Source organism: Hemibagrus wyckioides, linkage group LG03, assembly GCF_019097595.1.
Source record: "Hemibagrus wyckioides isolate EC202008001 linkage group LG03, SWU_Hwy_1.0, whole genome shotgun sequence".
NCBI classification, from domain to species: Eukaryota; Metazoa; Chordata; class Actinopteri; order Siluriformes; family Bagridae; genus Hemibagrus; species Hemibagrus wyckioides.
In genome coordinates this window covers 764,230-774,899 of record NC_080712.1, presented here as the reverse complement: position 1 = coordinate 774,899, position 10,670 = coordinate 764,230, and the positions used below count along the sequence as shown (strand labels likewise).

Genomic DNA, 10,670 nt, shown 5'->3' with positions numbered 1-10,670 from the left:
ATGCCAATATAATTTTGTTTATTTTCTCTCTTTTAGAAATTGACAACTCATAAGATATTAGCTTTGCATTCTAAATCAGCAATGTAACCATCTACAACAACATTCAGCTGAGGAACCAAACATATGATTTAATCCAAACCACCATCAACAGCTTGGTAATCCACAGCATCAGTGGGCACCACCAAGTGACGAGACTTCGACCAGGGGTAGGGCAGTGGTCACAATGGAAACTGGCAAACACTGGGAGTTCAGGAGTGGGGTGTATAGCTCGACAGAGAAAGACAGAGAGAGAAGGAGAAAGATCTGTTTCTGATCATGTGATATTTAAAACAATGTAGATTATGTGTAAAGTGCAGACAGGGACTCCGGCAAGACTAGCTATGACAGCATAACTAAAAGGAAGAGCCAGAAGGTGACAGACATGAAGGCTTCCCGGGACATAAAGCGTCCAACCACTTCACAGTCAGCAAACCTGAGTGACTGAGTGACAGCATCCAAATATCCCAGTACACCAAACACTCGATGCCCATGGACCTTCCAGATCTGCTCCTCTACCTAAGAAAACTATATATTATAAGCCTGACTAAACGAATGTGTCTTCAGCCTAGACTTAAACATTAAGACTTGTGTCTGAATCCCGAACACTAATTGGAAGGCTGTTCCATAACTTTGGGGCTTTGAAAGAAAAAGCTCTTCCCCTGCTGTAGCCTTTGCTACTTGAGGTACTACCAAATAACCTGCACCCTTTGATCGGAGTAGGCGTGGCGGATCATAAAAGACTAAAAGACCGCTCAAGTACTGCGGCGCGAGACCATTTAGTGCTTTATAGGTCATTAACAGAATTTTATAATCAATGTAAAATTTGACTGGGAGCCAATGTAGTGTGGCTAAAATAGGAGTGATGTGTTCAAATCTTCTGGTTCTAGTTAGGACTCTAGCTGCTGCATTCTGGACTAACTGGAGCTTGTTCCTGCTCCTACTGGAACATCCAGACAGCATTACAATAATCCAACCTAGAGGTAACAAAAGCATGAACTAGTTTCTCTGCATCATGAAGTGACATCATATTTCTTATCTTGGCAATATTTCTGAGATGAAAGAAGGCTACCCAAGTGATAATATCTACATGAGCTTCAAACAAAAGACCAGAGTCAATAATCACACCAAGATCTTTTACTGCTGGACAAGATTAAACCGAAAGACCATCCATCGTTACTCTGAAAGCTTACTTCTAGCTGCATGTGGTCCTAGTACTAGCACCTCTGTCTTGTCAGAGTGAAGCAGGAGGAAGTTAGTGGGCATCCAATGTCTAATGTCCTTTACACATTCTTCTATCTTAATAAGCTGGTGTCTCTCATCTGACTTCGCTGAAACATATAGCTGTGTGTCGTCGGCATAACAGTGGAAGCTAATACCATGTTTATGAATAATTACACCAAGGGGTAACATATATACAGAGAAAAGCAGTGGGCCTAAGACAGAACCTTGTGGAACACTGAACATAACCTTGGTATGCATAGAGAAGTCACCATCTAGATCTACAAACTGATAACGGTCAGTCAAAAAAGACCTGAGCCAGGAGAGGGCTGTTCCTTTAACACCAACAACAGGTTCTAGCCTATCAAGTAGAACAGTGTGGTCAATGGTGTCAAAAGCTGCACTAAGATCCAGTAGCACCAGTAAGGAGACACAACCCTGATCAGAAGCCAGTAACAGGTCATTGACCATTTTAACCAGTGCTGTCTCTGTGCTATGATGAGGCCTAAATCCTGACTGTTACATTTCATAAATGTTATTTCTATGCAGGTCTGAACATAACTGCTGTGCTACAGCCTTTTCTAGGATCTTGGAGATAAAGGGCAGGTTTGATATCGGTCTATAGTTAGACAGCTGACAGGAGTCGAGGTCCGTTTTTTTAATCAAGGGTTTGATAACTGCTAGCTTAAAAGATTTAGGCACATAGCCAGTACTGAGGGATTTTTAGAAGGGGTTCAGTAGCTACTGGTAATATCTGTTTAAGGAAAGATGTGGGTAAAGGATCTAGGATGCAGGTAGAAGATTTTGAAGAAGAAATTAGTGAAATTAGATCAGGCTCTTGAAGTGGAGTAAAGCATTCTAAGCTCTGATCAGAAATATTTATATTATCTAAAGGATTATCTATCAAATAATATGGTTTTAATTTAATAGTCTGAATTTTCTGCCTGATATTGTCAATTTTTTCATTGAAAAAATTCATGAAGTCATTGCTGCTAAATGTAGATGGTGTGTGCCTTTCTAAAGTGGTTTTACTCCTAGTTAGTTTTGCTACAGTACTAAATAAAAATTTAGGATTGTTTTTGTTATCTTCAATTAGGGCAGAGAGATACGCTGATCTAGCAGCACTAAGAGAATTTTTGTATCTCAGAAGGCTTTCCTTCCACGCTAACTGAAATACTGCCAATTTAGTTTTCCATTTATGTTCTAGTTTCCTAGCTGACTGTTTTAAAGCTCGTGTGTGGTCGTTGTACCAGGGTGCTAGTTTCTTTTCTTTAATTATTTTCCTTTTAAGCTACAGTGTCTAGGGTGTTGCGAAACATTGACTCCAGGTAATCAGTCGCCTGGTCAAGTTCTGTGGGGTCAGACTGCGAACCAATCATGTGTGATAATTCTGGGAGACTATTGGTAAATCTCTCTGCAGTATCAGACGTAAATGTACACTTGATATGGTAACGTGGCACATTGCGCATCTCGTGTCTAAGACACATTTTAAATGAAACAAGATAGTGATCTGAGATAGCTTCCGACTGTGGAAGAGTGACTCTGTTTTCTATATTTAATCTGAATGTAAAAATGAGATCCAGAGTGTGACCTCCATTATGAGTGGGTCCTATTACATTTTGATTAACACCTAATGAATCTAAGATGGACACAACTGCTGTTCTCAGAGGGTCTTCTGGCTTATCAAAATGAATGTTGAAGTCTCCTACTATTAATGCTTTGTCTAAAGAAACAACAAGGTTTGAAGTAAAATCTCCAAATTCACTGAGGAATTCAGAATATAGCCCTGGGGGTCTGTAAATAACAATTAGTGTAAGTGACTCTGTGAACTTATTTTTTGTAGTTACATATGTTAGGTTAGTATAAAGAACTTCAAAAGTGTTGAATTGATGTCTGGGTTTTTGTGTGGTGCCTAGCTTATTATCATGAATAACTGTGACACCTCCTCCCCTGCCTGTTAGACGCGGTTGATGTATATAGCTAAAACCAGGTGGACAAGCTTCATTTAACGCTACATACTCATTTTGTTTAATCCATGTTTCTGTTAAACAAATAACACTGAACTCCTGATCAGTAATCAGTTCATTAATAATAAGTGCTTTAGTTGACAGAGATCTTATATTTAACAGTCCTAACTTCAGATCAAAGGTGCTGGCTGTGCATTCACTATCATCTAGTTTTATGTTAATCAGGTTACTAAAACAAATTTTCTGATTTCTGTTAAAACATTTGTGTTTAGCTCGGGGAACAGACACAGTCTCAATGTTATGAAACCTGAGTGACGAGTCTTTGCAGCTAGCAGACGGTCGGATTAGCCTGCTTGTCTGCTCCCTGGCCCTGGCCCTGAATTGTCACCGATTAACTAGATTTGCTCTAAGACTATGTGCTATGCTGCAAGAAATGAGAGCAGCACCCTCCCGAGTGGGATGGACACCATCCCGTTGTAACAGGCCAGCCTGGCCCTCAAAAGAGCTCCAATCCAATCCTATCTATGAAGCCCACATTGTTTTCGGAGCACCACCTGGACATCCAGCAGTTCAGTGACCATAACCTGCTGTAAGCTACATCGCCACGCCGCATTGGGATGGGGCCAGAGCATACTACAGCATCGGACATTGCCTTCGCTAATTTACACATCTCTACAACATTACTCTTAGTCACCTCAGACTGACGAAGGTGTATATCATTAGCTCCTACATGGAAAACTATCCTTGAGAACCTGTGCTTGCCTAGGAACCTAAGATTACCTGCAATGTCCGGCGCGCTGGCTCCCGGAAAACACCTAACCTGTGCTGCTGGAGCCCCTAAAGGCCTAGCTAATTTCACATGCCTTAAAATGGAGTCTCCTATACCCAGAGCTCTTTCAGGTTTCTCAGTGGGTGCTTCACTGAGGAGAGCAAACCTGTTAAACATGTGAAGCGGAGCAGAGTGGTGCTCCTGTGGGCAAGCCTTAGCGTTAGCCTTGGCTTTGCAACTATGCCGCGGAGCTGTTACCCATTCACCCCGCTGTGAGGGCTCTAATGCCGGAGTTGGGGGATTACTAACTCCACCTAAGGCATCCAGACTTCCTCCTACAGACACTACACTACTGTCACTATCACTAACCCTCTCTAGTGTCTGGATGCACAATTACTTGTCTCTAGTGTCTGGATTACTTATGAGTAAGTGACTTCTCTATGCATCTCAGCCCCAATGCTGATATTTTTACAAGCCACGTAAAAATATTCAGTTTGTAGTCACTGTAAATAGAAATAGATAGAAATCTGTCTGTGTGGAACCCATTAAACTGGAGAGTATCATGACACTGAGTAATATCATACAATGTCAAGAAAGAGAATGTTAAGATTGTTCAGAAACCATAGCCCACAGGACAGTTATAAGATTTTTTTTTCCAGAACTGAAAACATACTTTTTTTTAACACAGAATGGGTGACTGAGGTTTTCTTTTTCTTTTCCTCCAGGTTTAATAGTAAAGGAATCATGTTTGATTCACAGTACAGCTTTGAGGAAGGTGACACTAAGTGGACACCAAGTGAATTTCTTTCTGCAATACTCAACATTAGAGATCTGTTAACACCACTCCTTCTGTTGTAACAGAACCCCTGCCTACCTAGACCCTAACAGTTGTATCAGGTTTTAGGGACTGTAATTGTTACATAATTGTTTTCTCTTGCAGTATCATCTACAACGGCTTCTCCAGCGACTACGAAACTTGTTGCTTTGACTTTTACATTAACTCCATCAATAATGTATGTTAATTTCCTAAATGAGTGTGAAATAGAGCTTTTTTTTATTTACTTATTTTATCATGATTTATCATGAACAATATTCACCAGAACGCATTGTTTTTTCAGATCTGGTTCAGCTGTGGTTTTCAGTTCCACCTCAATTCCCAGTAAAGGTTTGGTCCAAAATTCAACTGAGACTCTTCTCAGTGCTCATATTCAATATAATTAACATCAGCATATCAGAGAACCCTGACCTCAGGAACACCACCTACAACCAAGTAGTGAGCATCGTCAATAATGCTGTGAGTGTATACAGTAATCCCCAGTTTATCGCATAAACGCAAATACGTGATACACAGACGGCACCCCCAAATGCTTTTTTTTTGTTTAAGCCATAAATTACCCTCCCACACACTTCAAACACATTTTCAAGCAGATAGCAAGATGAATTTTGGGTAAATTCATAGAAATATCACAATTATAGTGACTACTGTATGCATGTATTTTCCTTGTTAGAAGCCTTAGAAGGTGCAGAGAGTTTGGTCTACATAATAGGACTTGCAGAAAAACCTTAAAAATACAGCATACACAGCACAAAACCAAACACTCGAGACTCTGACTCACGGAGAACTGGGATGCTGGAGAATTCTGCTTCCCTTTCCCCAACTGCATGCATAGCCAGCAGCCAATCACAACCATGATTAAATGAATGGGGCATTCCAAATGGCCAGACTTGTTCCTCCAGCCGTACTGTATTTTGATTTTCAGCATCCTTGCACCGCGGTTTCCTAAACCGCGATAAATGAACCACTATATAGACTGGAATTACTGTATGAGTAAATGCATAACAACATTAAAAAATGTTGGGAGAAGTTGTTGGATCTCGTTGCTGAGTTTAACCCTTTCTCACAGTACACAGGAATTCCATTCATATACAAATGGTTTATTTTATCACTGAAAATCTCTTAATTGGGCCACTGTTGGGTTTCTGTGTGAAGAGTATTGTGACACCGTGTTTAGATGTTGGAAAGCAGGGAGTTTTGAAAAGGGAGATGTGTGAGCTTCAACATTTTCCTCGTACATAAATTTACTGTAGTACAACATGTCTTTATACATGTGATATATAAAAATTTAAATTATTAAATATGATTAAATATTATTCATTCTGAAAATTATTCTGATGTCTATTTCCTTCAACTCAAAAATTTTTAAACAGTTTTTATTTTTAAAAGATGAAATTGTTATCCAAACAGTGCAGTGGAATACTTTTTTACATCATATTAAAATGATTATTTATTTTATATTTATTTTTCTGTCTTCAGCTAAATGTTCTTCTAAATAAACCTGGTAATTCAAAGCACTATTGATTTCTACTTTAGAAATATACTTTTTGTAATTCTTACTGTACAACAAATTGTATTGTGATTTTTTTTATTTTTATGATTAACAGGAGTTCAAAAAAACAGGTTAATGGTGACATGATGTACAGCTTCAAAGGTGAAGACACCAAAAGCCCAGCAGCCTTACTCAATGAGATTACACCTGTTTAAGTGTCACAATTTAGCATTTTAGTTGGAGTTTTATCACACTGTGATAACTGTCAGCTTATTCAGGTATATTTAATGACAGGTTTCATTATTTACTTGTCAGACTTCAATGGCTTTTATTTTTTACCAGTCCTTATATACCTAATGAGAAGCTAACTACTCTTCTTTAAATACCTCTCGTTTTTTATTTATTTTATTAGGGCCCAAGCACTAGCAGTGCGAAGGGCCCTCTTGTTCTTCTAAGGATTATTTATTTTCTTTTTTTCTTTTTCAAACATCCAGGCACTTTTGAGGGTCTTAACATGCTCAAAAACTCATGAAAATCAGCAGACAGATTGGAATCTGCGGCCATTAGGGCGTGGAACACACCCGTCACAGCCCCCCCTAGAAAATCTTGCTGCATAGCTGATACACACTTGCACGTATCCATGTAAAACTTGGTACACACTTAGATCTTATTGTGCTGAACAACTTTCTCTTTGCATGTCATTAAGTCTAATCCACAGGAAGTCAGTTATTGACTTGATTTGAGTTGTTTCCAAAATGCACCCAATGGAATTTGAAATACTTCTCCTAGGGAATTGACACAACCGCCACCAAACCCAGGCTAATATCATCTCAAGACATTGATAATGCAAAATTGTCAAGGGATGTTTGATATCTCAAACGGTTCAGCCGTGAGGAGCCCTTAAACTTGTGGTGAATAAAAGGAAACAGGAAGTGGCTAATAACTTCGGTGTATATTGAGTGATGTACATCAAACCTCAACTTTATGTTAAGAGAAGAAAGCTGATCACACGGACATGACTACTGTGAGTCTCAGTCATAGTGCCACCAACTGACAGCAGGAAGTGTGTCACTTTTAGAAATCTCTAATCTTTAAATGCATGTACCCACTGTGCCCACTTTGTCTGGTGCGTCTGGGTGGCAATGGCTCTGTTGCTTGGGCCTGATCATCGTTGCTTGCAACTGTATTTAATTTTATAATTTCTTTTATTCTACTTCAGATTAGGGAATGTGCTGATATATATTCTTCTAGTTTTTAAGAATTTGAGCAGAGTACCAAGTGAGGCTGATGTTCTCAATGTTGCTAATGCTCTGCTGGATGAAAAGATAAGAAGAGCACGAGATCTTGTAACACAAAAACGTGATCCTGTGAGCATTCAGGATGTCAAATATCAGCGTGAGTCTTCTTTTTATTAATCTGTCCCTAAATTATAATTACAATATGTTAAATATAATGTGTTGAATATAATTTTGTTCATTTTCTATTTTTCAGAAATTGACAACAAATCATACATTATTAAATTTGGATTCCAAATCAGCAATGTGACCATCTCCAAGGACATTCAGCTTAGGAATGAAACATATAATTTAATCCAAACCACCATCAACAACTTGGTAAGTGATAGCAACTGTTCTTTGTCACAAAATTATACAGTAAAATAAAATAAATAAATAAGTAAATAAATAATTAATAATAAAAAAACACACTAAATACTTTTTTATCCCTCTTTTTTAGCTAAACACTATTTTGAATGTCAAGGGTGCTCCTGATTTTTCAAACTCCCATTTTCAAACTACACATAAGTGTCTTCATTTTGCATCTAATATTGGAAGCTGTTTTTCAAAATAGATTCAAAATTCTATCATTGTCTTTAATGGAAGGAAAAGAGTTTTAAAGAAATACACTATAATGCTGGAGCCATTATAATAAATACAACATAAAACATTTTAAAATAAAATATTATGAGTGCAGATTTTCAGCAATGATTGAAAAATGGTGGAAATAATCTAGATCACGTGCAGATGGTCACACATTGGAGATTGGAGCACTGGGTAATGCTATGGGTTCCTGGCCAGAAGATTAGGGGTTCAGACTTTTCCAGGGCTATTGTACCCTGGGTGACCCTTTTATCTTACTCCAGCTGCCTAATGAGCTGGTATATTCCAAGTAAAGAGTTTCACTGTGCTGTAATATATATGTAATATATGTAATATATGTAATATAGCTGCTTCTTCTTAGGATATGTGCACCAGGATAGTATTAATAATATAAATAAATTATTTAAAATATTGACTTATTATAGAATGATTCTAAGACAATTGTAGAAGGCACTAAATAAGTCAGGTGATCAGCAAACTGGGTTCAAGCTTTGTAGTTCTTGGCCGAGGACATACAAATTCACTTTTTTAAGTCACAAATAATGCCAAAACCTTCTGTGATCTCTTAGCTGGTGAAATTTGTTTACACGGCCAACTAAGACAACCAATTTTTAAAAAAATGTTTCAGGATTTCAAAAGTCACATTCAGAATTCATACTAATAAAAAAAAAAAAACTCTTGATACACAGGAGTGTCAGTGCTCCTACTCCCAAAACCACCATAATTGCAATTCATTTCTTTTACTACACATACAAATAAAATGATCAGGAATAGAATATCAAACAATAAAATATCAATAATAGAATATTATAACACTACAAATAGGAAAAAATAGGCGCACATAAACTTAATTAAACCTAAATTACAGTATATATACAAATATCATGTAGTACTTCTCAGTTCATTAAAAATATGAAATAGTGCATTTAACTAACTAAACACAGTTGAGGTGTTCCTGAATAATTGCAGCCTTCCTCAGGAAACAAGATGACCAGAACTCACCACTCACTCTGCCACTGCATTTTCCTTTACTGTGTGAATCTGCACTCATGAATTTACAAAGCAAACAAAAGCTCTGTAGTAAACATGCAGGCTCTATGCAGCCCTCATGATGTGTACCTGAGCAATACCAGACAGCTAGTTAACCAAAACAGCAATCAAACCCCAAAGGCATACTTTTGTTTGAATGTTTACTGAAGCTCTTGAAACTCTTATTTGTTTGATTGGTGAAACTGAAATACAAAGAGACACATCAACTCACAATCTTAAAACATCTGGAAATTAATTATCTAAATTGTCTTTACAGATAGATAGATAGATAGATAGATAGATAGATAGATAGATAGATAGATAGATAGATAGATAGATAGATAGAACTTTATCATCATGGCAATGTACAGGTGTCACAGGCACGCCGGACTCCACTCCTCGCCAGCACACTCACTCACCTGAGTTTTAATTAAGTTCACCTGCACCTTGTTTCCTGAGCACACTCACTACCCTATTTAAACTTCACGATTTCATTCTTTCTTTGTCTGGTCTCACACGTAGACGCTGACTCGCTACTTCTAGTGCTAGCATTAGTTTATAACTTTGTGTTCTATTAAACTCCTCTAACTTTCTTCAGCTCTCCCTTTTCTCCTCTCCGACTCCCTTCTCCAGCTCTGCTTACCTCCTTCCCCAATGTGGACTCCTGGTTCCTTCTGCCTCCATTCTCTGGTTGCCGCTGCTTTTTCCACCCGTTCTCCGTTGTGCTTAATAAACATACCCCTCACAGGGTTTAAACTCCAAGTTTGTTCCCGACTGGTGATTTGTGACAACAGGTATGTAGCAGCAAAATGCTGTTTAAAAATTTAAATGGTACACTCAGTTTATATTTTTATATTATAAATATTACAGTTTATATTTTTCTTTTTCCTCAGGTTAAATGGTACAGAAATTGTGGCTAATTCAGAATACGTCTTTGTGGAAGGTGAAACCAAGTGGACACCAAGTGGATTTGTTTGCAATACTCAACATTAGCGGTCTGTCGACTGTCACCACTCCTGCTGCTCAAACAGAACCCCCTGTCCATGTAGTCCTGAGGCCCACAGTCCAAGCTCAGAACACCACCACTGGAGGAAATTCTGCATGGATCCTGGGCATCATTATCCCCTGCAGTATAGTCATTATTCTCATTCCCTGCTGGATTCTACTCTGTGTAAGTGTCAAAAAATCTCTTCTAATCCCTAAAATTAGGGTGCTATTTGGCATGATTATTTATTTAAAAATAAATAATCTTATTTTTATATCTGTATATTTGTGTCTGTTGCAGGAACTGAGTAATTTGTTTATAACAATAAAAATAAACTTAAATAGCTGATCAGAATCTCTTATCTATTTCCCTTTGTCTCTCTTATTAACTTTCTCTCTGTATGCTGTGTGGCTTCTGTGCTGGTTTAAGGAGGTGCTACAACAGAAAAAAGTCCTACAA

The 10,670-nt window shown here is 38.0% G+C and overlaps 1 pseudogene; it reads right to left on the bottom strand.

Moving 5' to 3' along the window:
* Window positions 1-3,635: 3,635 nt before the first annotated feature.
* On the bottom strand, window positions 3,636-9,963 carry LOC131346486 (uncharacterized; annotated as a pseudogene).
* Window positions 9,964-10,670: the final 707 nt, after the last annotated feature.